Consider the following 12,025-nt stretch of genomic DNA (forward strand, 5'->3'; position numbering starts at 1 on the left):
GATACACAAATACTTACCACTGTGTTATAATTGCCTACAATATTAGTACATTAACAGGCTTTACATGTTTGTAACCTAACAGCAATAGGCTATAGCATATAGCCTAGATGTGTAGTAGGATATATTATCTAGATTTGCGTAAGAGCACACATGACGTTCATACAATAAGGATCTCACCTAACAATGCATTTCTTAGAATATATTCCCATTGTTAAGCAATACATGACTGTATTTTAGGATACCGTCATCCTGTTTCAGGATCAGCACATGAATCCTGGCCTAATTTTATGGACTGTAGGTCCAATGATGTTTCAGTTTTCAGAGGATTTGGGGGTACTATTTTGATCTACTTGGTTTATCTGGTGCTATTAGGACTTTCATTGTTCCCTGATGCTGCTGCCTGAGAAAATGGAAGGAGCTTACCCAGTTTAGGATACCTAATGCTCATAGGTTGGGGAACAAAGAGTATTTCCTGAGCCAGGAACTTGTTCTATCAGGACATCTTCTACCAGAGCCACCATCTGCTTGAAGTCTCTGGCAGGAGAAATAATTCTACAGGTGACGGAATAGAGAAGCTTCTTAGGCCAGCTGCTTATTTTTAGCAAGAACCCCCTGCCAGAATGACCTGGCCACTCCATGTTCCTAGGTTAGGACGGGAGGTGTCAAATCCAGCATGAATAAAAAGCATTTCCTGGGCCAGGCCATCTGTTGTGGCAGGACTCCTCCACTTGCAGGTGCTGCTTGGTCACCCAAAGTCTCTAGGTGGGGGAAGGGATTGTCAGGTCTGGGAGTGCCAGGTCTAGGGGTGAAGGATCCCTATCAAAAATCCCTGTTGATCTCTCTTATCAGTGCCACTGGTCTTACAGGTGAGAGCTCCCATTCAGTTCAGGAGAGGAACTAACTTACTTGAGTCACCTCCTGTTGTTAGATTGGGATGGGAGACACCTGACCTGGGTCCATTTCTGCCATTGGATAGGAGTGGTACTATGCCTTACCACTATGTTTTCCTTCTGTTTCAGCCCACCATCCTCTCTTCAGAGTTCTCTTTTGGTTGCCTCATTTCCAGGACTTATAGTTGTACTTAGCAAAGGAACAAAATGGTTTTGTGTCAACTGTATACCTTCAGCTTCATTTTTAAACTAAATTTTAAATTGGCAGTGTATAGGAGAAAGACAAGTTACAGAAGTATTTTGTTTTTTCCAAGCTATGTTTATATGTGTGTCTATATTTACTTATTAATTAATAACAACCATTTAAAAATAAGAAAAGTCCACATAAAATGCTGAAACTCTGGATTCTCTGAGAAAATCAAATCTGGCCACCTGGACCTGAACTGGGCAACAGTCAGCTGCAAGTGTATAGAAACATCCCTCTTCAGACATGGGATTTGTGATACTCTTTCTATAGGGTTAGGTTTTTCAGTCATGTAAACCAAAAATCTGGTCCTTGGATTAACAGCCCTGACTTAGCCTATTTAAAGAATCATAAACCTTTATAATTGCATTTTATCAATACTTTACCATAAATTCTTTCATTTGAACCTTGCCATAAGAAATTGGCACTACTTAAACTATTTTTTCTTTTTCATTGTTCAAGGTTTATTTGGTGTTTTAGTTGGTATGACACTTAGATAGTTGGCTGCATTATTTATATGTAGACTTTCTTTTTACATTATATGGCAATATAAACTAGTCTGATCATATAGTACACAAAATAAGATCCTTAAGAATAGTTATGCACAAGACATGCAATATTGGATTTGTACATTGGATCCCAGGATGTGATTGATTCAAAAGAAAAAGGTTGGACTAGGCACATTTGGTAAAAGAACCACAAGTTATAATATATTATGAACACACATCTAGTTCGAAGGGCAACTGTAGCATGTGCAGCATTGGCAGTGGTGCCTTTGAAGGGGTGGAACTATTTCACACTAACCAGCTTAGGACCACACAAGGTAAATACCATCCAGCATCAGGACAGAGATGCAGGGTTTTATGAACCATTACTATTTCTATTTTTAGGAAATAGATGTTATTAATCATAGATCAGATAAAAGGGAGAATATGCACAATATCCAACTAAAATCCTTTGTAGCCTAGACAGTGAGATGGTACATTAGAAGATTTTAAAACTGTAGCTCTTTCTGGATCCCCCAAAGTGTACGTGTACTCTTCTTCAAACAGGCTTCTTCCTCAGGGGTCAGAGTCACCTTAACAACATCTGAGATTCCATTCTGTCCCCAAATGCAAGGAAACTGGGGAAGATGTCTTCTTTTATTCTATAGAGACCCCTGATCATGGTGGAAATTGGATGCACCCACCTAAGATTCTTCATTATACTTTCTACTAAATCTGCCACAGATAGTCCAATGACCTAGGAGGTGTAGGCTTTCAGTTTCATCACTTCATGCCAAAGTCAGTGCACCCAGTGTTCAGCTACAGACCATGTTGGAGCACTACCACCCTGCTCGTCAACTACCTGTTTGTGAACTTCTTTCCACTGTTCCTTATCTGCATCAGTGCCTAAATCAGGGTACAGAGTCTTTAAGGAGACACTGGCAACATTCACTCCACTCCACACAGGCACACTCAAATTTCCATGCTCCTCAAGGACCTACCCATGACAGTTTAATGGGTAAACTCCCAGGCTTTCCCCCATTAGGTAACAGAACCAGGCTAAATACAGATTGCAACCACTTCCAATAACATGAGTTTTTGGGAAAGCCACTTATCTTCCAAGCCACATAGGTCAAGACATTCACAAAATTGGAAACAATAAGCAATTTGAAGTTGGGACTGTATTTTCACAACATTAGGAAAGATGAATTTAAAGATGTTCACATTACACTGGACCAAATTAAGACGGCTTTCTCCCTCCTGATGTGCCCCAACTGTGATAATAACCAGCTTGAGGTTCACAGTCACATTATAGTCTTTACCAGAGACAATTTTTGATGTTCTAAGGAAAAGGCTGTCATGTTAGAGATCCATCATCTCTCCCTTTAATTTGTCTTCCATGACATCAAGAGCAAGTTCATCTGCCATGTCCTTCATTAAGATACTTATGGCACAGGCGATGTCAACAGCACCAATGCCAAAGACTGTAATCTTATTCTGGAGGGGTTTGTTCTTCCTTAAAAGGATTCACAATCAACTGACCCTTGAGAGTTGCCATATTGAACTTAGAACCAAAAGGAATCGGGTGTGCACAGCAGCGCTGGATCCAGACTTGGCAGCAGCAGCTCTGGTACCTATTTAAACCATTTTTTAAATAAAGTGTCCCATTACTACCATTTTATAGCTAAAGAGACTAGTTTTTAGAATGACAATATGACTTACCAAGGTCATACCACTGTTAGGGTGAAGAGTTGGGATTCCACCCTCATGCACTTTACTCACCCCCTACAGTAGGGAAGACCATGGAGATGTTTCAAACCCTTGAACAACAAGAGTTTGAACTGTGTGCATCCTTTATACAGTTCTTGAACTGTTATACAGTTCAAACATGAATTTGAACTGTCTGCATCCATTATACATGAATTTTTCTTCATGATTTTCTTAATAACATTTTCTTTTCTCTAGCTTACTTTATTGTAAGAGTACAGTATATAATACATGTCATATACAAAATATGTCTTAATAAAATGTTTATGTTATTGGTAATACTTTCAGTCAACTGTAGGATATTACTAATTAAGTTTTTGCAGATCCAAAAGTTATATATAGATTTTTTATTGTGAGAGGGTGTCAGCACCTCTAGCACCAACATTGTTCAAGGTTCAACTGTTGTGCCACAAATCATAAGGCCACATTCTTTTGACTTGTAAGTGTCATTTTTGAAAAGAGACTCATGAGTTCCCTCAGCTATTAATCATTTACATGTAGGTTTTACATTTACTTTGTTAGGCCAGCTAAAGAGACAAGCAAAACAAAAATCTGAAACACACTGAAGTAAACTTGAGCATGACCTTTCCAATTAATTTTATTTCTTGATATTAAACTTCAAGCAGACTGCTTTGCTAGGACTGAGGTTGGTGGGGTGAGTATAAAAATACAATACATTCTCCCAGCCTACAGATTTTAAATGCAGTCTAAGAGATTAGGTGTGCACACTTTTTCTTTTTTAATTTTATTTTATTTTTTCAAATACATTTGTCTCTGCCTACCCCCCACCACTTTCCCTTGCCCCCTCCTTCCTTCCCTCCCTCAGCTCTCCCCCTTTGGTTTTGTCCATGAGTCCTTGCTATATGTTCCTAGACTTTCCCCTTCCCTTCCTTTTCCCTGCCCCTCCTCCCTCCTTCACTTCACTGTCAAACTATCAGGAAAAAAAATAAAAATGGTACCATGTATGACAAGAATCTCGGTTGTATAGATTTGCATGGAGAAGGGTTATTGGAAAGCAGAAAAGCTGAGATACTTAAGACTTCATGATTTATTCTGAAATCTCTATTTCCTATAAAAGTATGACCTTTGATAATACTACTGGAAGCAGAGGAGAAACCGAAGCATCTTAGAAACACTATGAATAATGCTTCCCTGTGAATGATCTCTCTGGTGTCACTGCTGCAAAGCAGCCAAATGACAGTTTTTCCTAGAGCATAATAAAGAGTAACCCCATCGCTGCAACCATACAGCAAGAACAAACAGTAAAAATGAACAGATAAGCACAGATGAGAGACAGTACTGAGTAGGGAAAGGCCTGCTAAAGCACTATGAAAAGAAAGAAAGCAGACAAAGTGTTAGAAGCAGCAAAAATCAAGCAAATGCAAAGTCCAAAAGACACAGTGTTTTTAAATCATGGCCTTAAATTCTGGGATACTCCTCCTTATGTTCCTTTCCCTTGAAGTTGGCAGGCTTGTGAGCATTTCAACCAACAGAGTATGGCAGAAGACATGCTGTGTGACTTCCAGGGCAATACTCAAACATTTGTTCCTGCAGTCCCGAGCCACCATGCTGGATGGACTTCATTCAGGTTCTCTAGATGAGACTGAGCTGGGTCCAGCCTTTCTGCCATTCCAGCCCAGGTGGCAGACATGTAAGTGAAGAAATTTCCAGATAAGTTCAACCCAAGCCATTTAAATCACCCCAAACCCCAAAAAGTCTTCCCAGCAGAGGCCTCAGACATCATGGAGTAGAGATAACCCCTACAGGTTACATCCTTTCTAAATTTCTGACCAACAAATCCGATAACAAATTAAAACAGTTGTTGCTTTAGGTCATTCAGTTTTGAGGCTGTTTGTTATACAGCAATAATCAGAACAGAGGGTAAAAATAACAGGCAACATGGGAAAGAAAGAGGAAAGTTTAGAGCAAAGCTGGTGCATGGCAGTAGAATTAAGCACAACCAGAGAATGAAACAGAAATGTAAAAGGAAAAGCCAATGGTAAGAAACAACATTAGTTTTTAAGGACTATTAGTCTACACTACAAATCCAATTCTGGGTGCCAGCAACACATATAAAATGCTATAATTGCATTCATTCATGAGAGTATGAGATTATTCTCCAGGAAAATGCCAACTGTCCTATGTTTTTCCTTCTGTATAAAAAAGACAGCTTCCTATTTTGCCAGGTCCATCCTGCCCAGCCCCTCTTTAGCCTCACAAAACCTCATGATAAATGCTACCCAAGGTGTTAGCTTATCAGGAAGCTTGAGTTTACCAGTCCTGAGTGAAGGCCTTAGTTCTACTGAGCCTCCCTGTCCCAAAGCTAATCTATACCTTGAGGTCTCAGTCCATCTAATATCTAGTCTAGCACTCCAGTCTCAAACCACCACTCACGTGTCTTGGATCTCAACTCCCTGCAGAGATATTGGTCTCCACTTCACCTGCCTGGGCTGGACTCTGGCTCGCTTCAAACCTCAGCTGGTATCCTACATGCACCAGGCACACAGGCTGACACGGATGCTTGCAGAGTCACACCACAGTCCTCATGTCCCGTTGAATGTCTGCAGAGTGAACAACTTGTTACCCCACTTTGGGGAATTGCCCTGAAGCTCAGTTAGTTCCCCAAGCCCCAGGACCAGCTTCCACTGGCTCCACAGTGGCCCAGCCTGCCCTGCAGCTAAGCCCACCAGAATTGTGACAGCTCCAGCAGAAAAATGCAGCATTCTGACAATAAACCAAACAGCACCCACCTGGATCCATTGTGAAAGTTCTTTTCTTTTAAACACTCTCTCCTGTGATTCCCCAAGCACTACTGAGGAAGGTCAAAGATACATGCCAGCTCAGGACTTCTTTGATTTACTCATATTTTTCCATGTATAATGCACACTTTTTGCCCACATTTTTGAGGGAAAAATAAGGGTGCATATTACACATGGGTAGTACTAATTCTATGTCTATATAAATGTTTTTAATTATTTTATTTATGCTTATGCATTAAAAGTATAACTCTAGAAAGCAATGATATCCATATGCAAAATAATACCCTGGAATATGATCATTGGTTTTGTTTCTAAATATAAATAAATAAGTAATTGAATTAAAAATGAAAACAAGAGATATTTTTCCCTGAAAGTTTGGGCCAAAAATGAGCGTGCACATTATACACAGCAAAATACAGTACTTGTGGCTGCTTGCAAAGCAAACCCTCCTCAGCGGAGCTGTTTGCCCAAGTGGGACATTGAAGTACAGGTTGCCAGTTAATACCTGTGGAGCCAAACCCTTCTTAGTTCTGAGACTAGAGGAAAGAGTTAATGGACCTCAAGGTCTCACAGGTTGACAGTTTAAGCAGAAATTTCCAAATTTTCCAAAGTAACAGCTTTCCCACTTCAGTTACTAGGAGGGGGAACAGAGCCAGAGAATGTGACAGACATCCTACTGTAACTCCCCATCCCCCGCTGCCCAGGAAACTTGGTTGCAAGGTTATGGAGCGCCACCTCAATGGTCACAGGCATTAGCAGATACCTCCTGTCAGCCAACGATAGGCATCAGAGAAACACCCAACAATTGACTCATTCTTTCTCCCAGAAAGAGAGAAGCAGGAGCAGGTCTGAGTGAATGGGAGGAGAAGTTCTGTTTCTTGATTGAGCCCAATTGTTGAGCTGTCTGGGAAGATTGCACAGCTGGGCTAAAGTGTTGTATTCAGCAAAGCACATGATGGACAGTGCTTTTGTGTCAGGGACACTGCAGTCAGCATGGAGCTTTAGATGGCTGAGAAAATTAAAGCTTTTTCAGACCCTTTCACAACACATCTGATTTCTGTATTAAATCTAGGGGTGGATGGGCATTGTGTTGGGTAGTTGCCAGCCCTGAATGTCATGATAGGCAACTGACTGGCTCTGATATTCTCAGACAGTGGAGGAAAGACAGCTCCCCTGATATTTAGACAGCCTCAGGCATTAGTAGTAGGATGTGAGCCTTGGAGAAAAGATGACTGGGTTCTGGTCCCATTAACTTCCAGCCCCACATCACCTAGTATTGAAGAGTAGAAGCCATACATTTTTTTTTACCCCAAGTCACAGACCTGGGCTGTCAGAGAATCCTGCTGATTTGACAAAAGACCTCTTCCTAGGCAGCAAACATTAAGCACCAGGCAAGAAAATGGAGAGAGGTGAGTCTGTTATTACATGTAGGAAACAGCCAGAGTGGTCCTGGAGCCCATCGTCATAGCTGCAGAAGATAGATTCTTTATATCTGATCAGGCTGATGGCTCTTTTGTGGGAAACTGGAAACATTCTCAGCAGGTAACAGGGCAGATTGGGTGTTATAGCAGTGGCCTGCCCATGGCAGGTGAAGTTATGTCTAGTCCCAGACAGATGTGTGTGCTAAGCATGGCACTAGGTGGCTCACACTCATTAGGTAACTCATTTCCTTGAAATCTTAACACTAATCCAGTTTATAGAGAAATATACTGAGGTTATGAAAAGTTCAGTTGTGTGCTCAAGGTCCCAAAGCTACTTTCAGAGATGACACTCAGACTCAGGTCTTACCAATCCCTCAATGACATTTGGTTCATGTACAAAACCAAAAAAAGATAATGTTATTCATATCTTGTTTGGTCTCAAGACTTCAGTGCAGTCCCACTGAAATGATCCACTGGAGTGAGAAAGCAGGACAGACAGAAGGAGTCTGGCCTGGTGGCAATTTCCTTTAGAGGCCACAGCCAGAAGCTTCTACAGGCCCCTGGAGTCCATTTCATTCTGTCACAATAGGGAGAGCAAGTATCTCAACTCTCCCTCATCTTCAATAACACCTTCTGCAACATAATGCAACCTAAGATAGGGTCTTCCTTGGATCAGAGAACTTCCTCTCCCAGGGAGCCCTCTGTGTACAGCTGTCCAGTATTCAGGGCTAAAACCAGGAGGCAGGGACTGTAATCTGCTCACTGTATGCTTTGGAAAACTCACGCATTCATAGAAATCCTTCAATGATGTAGTGTCTACTCTTCCTTTGCCCTTGGGTATTTCAAATCAATATCAAAGAAGAGAAGTGAGAGCCCAATTTTTTGATGGGTTTCTAAGAGATAAGAGTGGTAGTTCTTCTATTTCTTTTTAAGTTATCCTTATCTAGTCATCTCTTTTTAGCAGATGTCTTTGGGAATGAATCTTGGGAAGAAAGCAATGTCTGCCAAAAACCACATAATTGAACCCCAATGCTTGTGAACATCTCAGTGTTCTCATCCTAGCACTTCAGTTCACAATCTCCTTAGAGCCTGGGTTTGGGTAAGGGCAGGGGGTAATCAGCCCTCAGCATCATTGGGGAAAGCTAGGGAACAGCAGAAATTAGGAAGTGAAGTTGCTAATTCCAGATCCTACATGTGCACAGCCAAGGTGGGGTCCTTGCAGACATCATGGCCAAGATCAGCCTCGAGCCTTCCAAGTTCAATCCCACCTTAGAAGACTGGCACCTTCTCTTTCCTTTCTCTGGACCATTATTTCTAGAGTTAAGTTCAGGTGACTCCTTCTTTTTGTTCAGATCATAGCCCAAATATCACCTCTTCAGGGAAACCTTTCCTAACCATCTGTAACACAAAACACAGTCACTCTTCTCACACAACTACATTTTATCTCCCTTCTTAGCACTTATCAGTATCCAAAATGATCCTGTTCATATTTTTATGTCCATATGCCTGTCTTTCTCTGTAGAACATCAGTTCTATGAAAGCAGGGACCTTGTCTCTCTAATTCATTGCTGCCTCAACAGGACCAACAATAATGCCGGCACAAAGAGTTGATCTTCAATAAATTTATGGGGAATTAATTCAGGCCAACCTGAGATATCACTGGCACTATGGAGTTTCTGCTTCTTCCTTTGATCACAGGAATGGAGACAAGGGCTATCTTAGCAGAAGGTTCAGTGGCCCTTCCCCATGAGAGCACAAAGGTGGGCGTGCAGCAGAAAGCATGGTCCATAGCACAATGGCAGGTTCAGTGGAGAGGCCCTTGGCATCAGTGGATATGACTGGGGCCAGAGGGATAGAAATAAATAAGGCATAAGAGCAAAGTTCTTATCATAAAGCCCACATCACATACACAAAACACTAAATTTCTGGGGCACAGGAAGAGTGTCTTAATCAGCTCAAGTTTCCATAACAAAATACCATAGACTGGGTAGCCTAAGTAACAGAAATTATTTTATCACAGTTCTGGAGGCTAGAAGTCTGAGACCAGGATGCCGGCATGGTCAGAGTCTGGTGAGAGCTCTATTTCTGCCTTACAGATGGCCACTGTGTGCTCACTTGGCTAATCCTCTGCCTGTGCATAGAGGAGGAGAAAGCGCTGGCCCCTCTTCCTCTTCTCATAAGAACACTAATCCTGCTGGATCAGGGCCCTACCCTTATTACCTCATTTAAAGTTAATTACTTCTGTGAAATCCTTATCTCCAAATTCAGTCTTATTGGAGGTTAGGGCTTCAATATATGAATTAGAGGAGGCACAGTTCAGTCCATATCAGTGGTAATTATTACCTGGATACTTGGACTGTGCTGCTTCAGCACTGACCTCCCAGCTGTACTGACCATGACAGTTGGTCAAGGTAAGGCCCAAACCCCAGGAGGCAGCTGTTACCATGGTATGTGCTGGGTGATGCTGAGACAGATGCAGCCACTACAGTCACCAATGGATGTTGTGGGCCTCCTAAGTGGGCCTACAGGCCCAGGCCTACTGTAATTGGTAGTCATGGTCCAATGTCAGTGTCCAGTGCAATGCGGCCTTCATGGAGAGCCAAAACTGGCAATACTCCAGGTGGAAGCACTATCAGAGGTTCTGCACAGGGCAGCAAGGCTTCACCCAGAATATGGTGAGTTGCTGGCACTGCTGAAGAAACCTGTTTTGCTTATAGGGTAGTAGGACTGTGAACAATAAGCAGTGATAAAGGAAAGGCTTGGCTCCTACAGTCATATTTACAAATGGCAGTGGCAAGACAGTGACAGGGAAGACTTCCAGACCTGCCAAAGCAGCCCTGAGGAGTAACAGTTCCTCATCCATTTCCTAATAGAAGTGTGCTAGGAGAAGCAGTGCCCCATACAAGGCAGCACCAGTCTTCATTCTTCTTCCAGAATCAGTTCCTGGAGCCACTGCTTGGATAGGCAAGACTGAGAGCATGTAGAGACACTCTGAGCCAAGAGCAATCTCCTTTCTCACATCTGAACACCCTTCAACTGCCCAGGGTGGGAGCCATGGACACCGAAGACAAAGGAGTCTCATAGCCACAGTGCAATTCACTTGTGGGCAAAGGGCCCTACAAAATAAGTGAGGAAACAAGTTGGTGGTGACATCAATACCCTCATTATTCTTCTTTTACCCTTTACCTTCTTGACCAAGTAACTAAGAGCAGGGACTCTTTTATTTTTCATTTTATTTATTTAATTTCAGAGAAAGGAGAAGGGAGGGAGAAAGAGGGAAACATCAATGTGAGAGAGAAACATCAATTGGCTGCCTCTTGCATGCTACAAACCAGGCATTTGGCCCACAACACAGGCATCTGCCCTGCCCACGAACTGAACCAGCAACCTTTCCGTTCACAGGCCAGTGCTCAATCTACTGAGCCACACCAGCCAAGGCCAAGTGGAGGGACTCCTGAATGTGTCAGTTTGATGTGAGTTCTAAATTACAGTAGGGTGAGCTATAGAAGACACATAACTCTGCCTGTTTCCTCATCTGTAAAATGGAGCTAATAATAGAGCCTAAGTCATATGTTTATTGTGAGAGTGAAATGAATTAACATAACACTTTGTAAGTGATTATTATTACTGTATTTCTTACTATGTACAGAACTAACATGTTTAGGACATATTGTGTATTAGGCATTGTACTGAGGACTTTGTAAAACAATTTTATTTATCTTCTACCTATTGACCAATCAACCAACAGTTAGAAATGTAAAATAAATACTTATATATAAAAAGATAAAGATTAGATAAATAGGTGTATGTATGTGTATGTGTGTGTGTGTGTGTGTGTGTATAGTAAGTGAAAAAAGAAATGATATTGAAATTTCCAAAGTTGCTCAAATATCAGAGCAAATCTTCAAGCCCACATCTATCTGACTCCCAGGCTGGAATTTTTCACCACAGCAGAAAAATTTCCTTCTGCTACTTTCCTTCATGGTTTGGACAGCAGCTTGGTGCCCCTAGGCAGAGAAAGGTCTGCCCCCTACTTATGGCCTCTCATGCTCAGATGTGTTTGGACACAAGGGCTCTGCAGGAATGGGAGGACCCAGTTTCCACAAAGCCTTGTTGTCCTTGAGCAGCCAGCACTTCTGCAAATAATAGGTAACATGTCAGTGATGCTGATGCAAGCTGCAGCCATGCTCTGAGGAAAGACCTTTCTGCAGGTCCTGGTGCATGGCCATAGCAGAGAGGCAATGTGGACAGGAAAGACACAATCCCCTCCTTTCTCTCTGAACTGCCAGTATCTTCACCAATTCTCCTGTACCAGGACCTCTGCCTCCTCTTAACATAGTACGTCTTCTAAGTACTTGGAGTAAAATTAAGAATTCAGGGAGCTGAGACAGGAACAATGACCTGAGGATGAAGGAGATTAGAAAGTCACTGTGTTGGTTAGAGGAGGCTTAGTGCTTTG

At 42.0% G+C, this 12,025-nt stretch overlaps 1 pseudogene; it reads right to left on the bottom strand.

Moving 5' to 3' along the window:
• Nucleotides 1-2,128: 2,128 nt before the first annotated feature.
• Nucleotides 2,129-3,195, bottom strand: LOC129076325 (L-lactate dehydrogenase A chain-like; annotated as a pseudogene).
• Between the last annotated feature and the right edge of the window lie 8,830 nt (nucleotides 3,196-12,025).

This window comes from Pteronotus mesoamericanus, unplaced genomic scaffold, assembly GCF_021234165.1.
Source record: "Pteronotus mesoamericanus isolate MK-2021 breed Mesoamerican mustached bat unplaced genomic scaffold, CSHL_Meso_final contig_59, whole genome shotgun sequence".
Lineage (NCBI taxonomy): Eukaryota > Metazoa > Chordata > Mammalia > Chiroptera > Mormoopidae > Pteronotus > Pteronotus mesoamericanus.